The sequence below is a fragment of the Nyctereutes procyonoides genome, unplaced genomic scaffold (assembly GCF_905146905.1).
Source record: "Nyctereutes procyonoides isolate TBG_1078 unplaced genomic scaffold, NYPRO_anot_genome, whole genome shotgun sequence".
Lineage (NCBI taxonomy): Eukaryota > Metazoa > Chordata > Mammalia > Carnivora > Canidae > Nyctereutes > Nyctereutes procyonoides.
In genome coordinates, this window is record NW_026575126.1 from 35,551,603 (window position 1) to 35,557,602 (window position 6,000).

At 55.8% G+C, this 6,000-nt stretch overlaps 1 long non-coding RNA gene across 3 annotated transcripts; it reads right to left on the minus strand.

The window, feature by feature from the left end:
* Positions 1-549: 549 nt before the first annotated feature.
* Positions 550-5,632, minus strand: LOC129520181 (uncharacterized). Of its 3 annotated transcripts, XR_008666502.1 has the most exons (4): positions 2,574-5,632; positions 1,601-1,765; positions 1,386-1,503; positions 550-1,235 (listed from the first exon to the last, which is right to left on the minus strand). It is a non-coding gene; the product is annotated as an uncharacterized LOC129520181 (long non-coding RNA). The 3 variants fall into 3 exon arrangements; XR_008666503.1 differs by lacking the exon at positions 1,601-1,765 and having other exon boundaries at positions 2,574-2,865; XR_008666501.1 differs by having other exon boundaries at positions 1,386-1,765; positions 2,574-2,702.
* Between the last annotated feature and the right edge of the window lie 368 nt (positions 5,633-6,000).

Sequence of the window (6,000 nt, forward strand, 5' to 3'; positions counted from 1 at the left end):
TGTAGACCACTCAATGTCCGCCCCCTGCAGACCACATAAAGACATGTGGCACAGCCACACAATGGGGATGCCAGACTGCAGTGGACATGAACAAAGGGCGGTCACACACTCCAGTGAAGAAGCGTTGCACAGGCACTGCTGGTGGGAGAAGCCAGACGCAAAAAGTATCCGCTCTGTAAGCCCGTTTACATATGCTTCAAAGCAAGCAAAGCTTGGCTGTGGCATTAAAAGTTAGACTAGTGGGGGCACCTGGGTGGCTCAGTGGTTGAGTGTCTGCCTTTGGCTCAGGTTGTGATCCTGGAGTCCTGGGATCGAGTCCCACATTGGGTTCCCCTTACAGAAGGCCTAGCTTCTCCCTCTCCCTGGGTCTCTGCCTCTCTCTCTGTGTCTCTCACGAATAAATAAATAAAATCTTAAAAGAAAAAAGCCGAACTAGTGCTTACTCTTGGGTTAGTATGAACCTCTGGGGATGTTCGGGGCTATTGATAAAGTTCTGTTTCATCTGGGGGCTGGCTACCCAGAGTGTCGAATTTGTGAAACGACACAAATTGCAGGCTTAAAACTCCCATACTTTATACTTTAATATGAAGTTAAAAACCAAAATCATGGGGAGAGGTCAGGTAGCCCACAGACCTGGCCTGGGGGCTCTGGTGATCCAAATCTGGGCGTTCTGGTGCACAGGACCACAGTAGGGCCTCCAGAGGTGGTTTGGGCTCTGCAGCAAGAAGATGGGAGACCCAAGGAAGGCCCTCTGACCTGGAAGAGATTTGCCTCATCCTGAGCTCACCTTTATGAAGGAGATAGAGGATGTTTGCCGGCCTCCTGTAGTCAGGTTTGGGTTTGGCTTGGGTTGCTGGAGGGGAGGTAGTGTGGGCCAGAGAAAAGTGACACACTGGCCTACATCTGTTTTCCTGCCTCCAAACTGCAGGCTTTGGGTTTGCCAGTCTTACCTGCCCTATCCATATATGCCATGCTATTATTTTCTTAATATTTTCTTTAAATATTAAGTTAATTCGCTTTGAAAAATCAGCCATGGTACAACTTCATAATTTTTTTAAAAAATATTAAAAAAAAAAGATACAGAAAAAATCGCAAGCGCTAGCCAGGACACGGAGAAACTGAAACCCGTATACAGTGCTGGGGGAATGTGAAATGGTGCAACCAATGGGGAAATGGTTTGATGGTTTCTCAGGAAGTGAGACACAGGATTGCCATCTGACCCAGCAACTCCAGTCCTATGATATAAAAGAAAAGAAGTGAGAATTGTTATTCAAATAAATAGATGAGTGTGGGTGTTCATAGCAGCACCGTTTACAATAACCGAAAGCGAAAATAGCCCAAACGCCGGTCAACAGATGGAGAAACAAAACGCGGTACATCCATACCAGGGCACATTACTCCGCCGCGAGGAGCCCGGACACAGGTCACACCGCGCAGGATCCAGGATCCGCAAACGCGCTATGTAAGCGCAGAAGCCGGACTAGCGGGTCACACAGCCTCCACCTGCAGGAAGTAGCCAGAATGTGCAACTTCAACAGACGAAGTGCAGGTTGGGGGTTGCCAGGGTTGCCAGGAAGGGGGATAATGAGGAACAACTCACCCTTTAATGGATGTGAACCCCTTTAATGGGTTCCTTTTGGGGCAATGAAAATGTTTTGGAACTACTTAGAGGTGGCGGTCGCACAGCGCTGTAAATGCGCTCACTCGCTGCCACTGAGTCGCTCACTTCAAAAAGTTTCACGTTATGAACGTCTTACTCATGTGACTTTCGCCGCAATAGGAAAAAAAACAAGTGAGTGAGGAGAAACAAGCGGTTCTCCTGCCCGCGGCTCGTGGGGTCGGCAGGGAGTGAACCAGCGGTGCCGCGGGCTCGGGTCGCGCCAGTTATGCCAGGGCGGCGGGGGTGCGGGGGCGGCGGGGGGCGCGGGGGCGGCGGGTGTGCGGGGCGGCGGGGGGCGGGGGCGGCGGGGGGCGGGGGCGGCGGGGGCGCGGGGCGGCGGGTGTGCGGGCGGCGGGGGGCGCGGGGCGGCGGGTGTGCGGGGCGGCGGGGGCGCGGGGGCGGCGGTGTGCGGGGGCGGCGGGGGGCGCGGGGGCGGCGGGGGCTGCGGGTGTGCGGGGGCGGCGGGGGCGCGGGGCGGCGGGTGTGCGGGGCGGCGGGGGCGCGGGGCGGCGGGGGCGCGGGGGCGGCGGGTGTGCGGGGGCGGCGGGTGTGCGGGGGCGGCGGGGGGCGCGGGGGCGGCGGGTGTGCGGGGGCGGCGGGGGGCGCGGGGGCGGCGGGTGTGCGGGGGCGGCCGGGGGCGCGGGGGCAGCGGGTGTGCGGGGGCGGCGGGGGGCGCGGACAAGCAAGCGGCCGCGGCCGGAGGTTCGGGGGCCGCGGGGCCGAATCGGGCCTTTCTCCGCGCGGAAGCTGCGCGTTCGGCCAGCAGGGGGCGCCGCCCGAGCCGTGCGGCCCAGGCCCGGGACGACTTGGCCTTACAGAGGACGCGGAGGCTTCAACTTGCAACCTCCTGGTGGCCGTGGGGCCTGCTGCACATGCGATGTGCGGGGTCCCCCAGCCTTCCCGCGTCGCTTACCCGAAACCAGACGATGCCTCCAGGCCCCTCTCCCGTCCTTCTCCGGGCTGCACCCCCTCCCGAGTAAAGGGGTTACTGCACCTTCTGCGGTGAACGGGCTGAGCTCCCCGGACCAGCGGACGACTGGGCTCAGCCACCCCCGCTAGTGCACCAAGGGCCTCGCCTCAACTTCCGGGGGCCCAGCGCGAGACGCAGGCCCAGCGTGAGAAGCTTCCCGAGCCAGCAGCTGGGGGGGGGGGGGCTGGTCTCCCAGGCTGGATCGGAGGTGTGGCCTGACCCCTCTGTGCTGCGAAGCCTTCCTTCCTTCCTTCCCCCCTTCCTTCCCCCCCACGCACGTTGGCAAGAGCGCGTGACCTCGGCTTCCGGTTTAACGGGCTCTCCTCAGCCGGGCTGGGGTCGGCCTGGAATCCCACGTTGCCCGGTGAGACCCAGCCCTCTCGGCCCCCACTCTGGGGCAGTCCCCAAGCCCCGATGCTCCACAGGGTCGGCACCTCCTGGACCACACCCCCAGCACCACCGCGGTGCCCGGGGATCCCGGCTTCTCCCCTGCTCTAGGCCAGACCTCGTGAGCCACACAAGGCCATCCCCAGTGTCCTGGGGCCCAGCCTGTAACCTGCCCGGCTCCGGCCTGATCCAGCTCATTGCCACCCTCACCTGGCCCCACCCTTTCTCTGCATACTTTCTTTGTATTTAGAACTCCACTAATCTTCTCCTGTTACCCAAAAACCCAGAGGTTTTTGTTGTGTGTGTGGTTTTCTTTTTTTTAAGATTTTATTTATTCATGAGAGACACAGAGAGAGAGACAGAGACAGAGACACAGGTAGAGGGAGAAGCAGGCTCCTTGCAGGGAGTATGATGCAGGACTGGAAACCAGGACCCCAGGATCACGATGTGAGCCAAAGGCAGACGCTCTACCACTGAGCTACTCAGGGGCCCAAGCCCAGAGGTTTTAATACAAGAGGCCTCTTGTAGCTCAATGAGGTTTTGATCCCCAGTGAACTGTTCTGAAGCTTTCCAGCACATTCTTTCTGGCTTATGGTCTCTCTCTGGCCATATCTGTTGCTGTGTTGACATGAAGTGATTATAAGATCTACATTGGGATCCCTGGGTGGGTCAGCGGTTTGGCGCCTGCCTTTGGCCCAGGGCGTGATCCTGGAGAGGTGGGATCCAGTCCCACCTTGGGCTCCTGCATAGACCCTGCTTCTCCCTCTGCCTGTGTCTCTGCCTCTCTCTCTCATGAATAAATAAAATCTTTAAAAAAAATTAAAAGATCTACATTAGAATGAAGTATTCTGGCCTGTGCAGTTGAGTTTCTTGCTGATAATGAATACAAAGGACACAAAGCCATCTAAGAAACATCCACTGTGCTTGGCATGTGAGGACCTCTTGGCTTACTTGCCAAGTTTGTCTAGTGTCAGCTTGCACAGGGTTTGGAAATAGTCCCGGATTGTTGCTGGGTCCTCCGGTCCGGTGGTTTCACTCTGCGGCCTCTTGTAGGCAGTGTGGTGTCCCGGGGAGAGGCCGTCCAAATGCTCCTCTCTGATTTACTGTGTGTCTTTGGGCAGGTTACTTACTTTCTATGGGCCTTAGCTTCCTCATCTATTAAATGGGAGAAGAAATATGTAATTCAAAGAGATGTTTCAAGAATTCGGTGAGAAAGTATATATAGTAGACGTGCAATAGGTGCTCAATGGCTATTGACTGGGATTATTAGTAAATGCAGACGTGCCACTTCTTGAAAGAGGAAAACAGTGCTCTTTCCTAAACAACGTTGTCACACTTGAATTGGCTGCCAGGAAGTTATCACTTCTCGAGGCATCTGGAAGCAGAGGCAGGGAAGGGGCTATTGCATGGGGCAGAGGACAGGGGGCCGCCATGTGGTGCTAGTGTCCTGGACTAAAGGCAAAAAGCAGGAGAAAGACCATTTCCAACCTCTGCTGGTTTGAGAAGCGGAGCCCTCTGTCTGGGCCGAGGCGATGTTGTTCTCAGAGGTATTAGATATAAGGCCCAGAGCCAAATGCGGGATCAAATCTCAGAGAACAATGGAGCCTCATGGGACCTTGGATGAGAACCCATGCACCCAAATCTACTGACAGCTGCTGGAGACCCCCCAGCAGGAGGGCAGTGGAGTCCCGCGTGGACGGAAGGTGCTGCACATTTGTTGGCCATGTACTGTGTGCAAGGCATCGCTTCCAAGTGGTTCTCTCGTCTTAGTAGATCAACTCCCACTAAATGAAAGTCTGAACTTTGTCTATTTTGGTCACTACTGAATTTCACAAGAGTGCCCAGCCCATTAGTGAGATTCCTGAGAAAAATTTGAAACCCTATGGGGCATGTATGGGCTACTGTAATCTGAGGAGGCAATTCTGGTGCACAGAGATTCAGTAACTTGCTCCAGAGTCCCCGGAGGGTAAAGGGAAAAGCCAGCATTCGAACCCGGGCCACAGTGAGAAGCCGCCTCCAGATTGCCCGTCTTCTTCCTACCTCTTCTCACTGAATGCTTGACCAGTTTCTTTTCCTTCTTGTGAGTTCTTTCTACCTTGGCTGTCTGTAGACATTTGTGTAACTCCGACAAAATACCTTTGGGGCCCTTGGCTCCATCTGCTATCAAGTTCCCAATTTCACAAAAGTATAGCAATAAAGGGTCTGGTCTGTTATTTTTTTAAAAGGTTTTATTTATTTATTCGTAAGAGACACACAGAGGCAGAGACACAGGCAGAGGGAGAAGCAGGCTTCCTGCGGGGAACCTGATGCGGAACTCGATCTCAGGACCCCGGGATCATGACCTGAGCCAAAGGCAGACACTCAACCACTGAGCCACTCAGGTGCCTCAAGGGTCTGGTTTATAAGTACTTCAGACTCTAGTTCTTCATGAAGACCAGGGTGTTAAAGGGAACTCAGTTTCGTGGGTGGAAGCCTTTGCACACAGGCTCAAGTCCTCCTTCTAGGCTGTCCAGGCATGTTCTGCATGTTTAGTGAGGATGTGAGGAAGGAGGTGATGGTGTCTGAACATGTTCTTCCCACCCCACCCTCCCCCCCCAGCCCCCAAGTCCAAGAAATTTGGAAGGAAATGAAGGACAAGCCACCAGTGTGTTGGTCTCTGCCTCAGTTAAGGCCCTCTTCTGCTCTCTGCTTCCCCCTTCCCCCTTCTTCCCTCCTCCCCCTCCACCTATTTCTCACTATTTCCCCTCCCACCTCACCCCCAAAGGCTCCTTTCCAGATTCCAGACCTGGAGGACTTGGGCAGTGCCTGGCCCAGCCCAGGACGCTTGCTGCAGTCTGAGGCTCTCCACCCTGGCTGCACCATTGGCAGTGCTTCTGGGGCTGGAAAGAAATAAGTGCGAGTGCCCTGTACCGAGTGCACCTAAGATGCAAATGCAGCAGGTCTGGGCGAGTCCAGGAATCTGCAGTAACAGCCAGTGGTACTA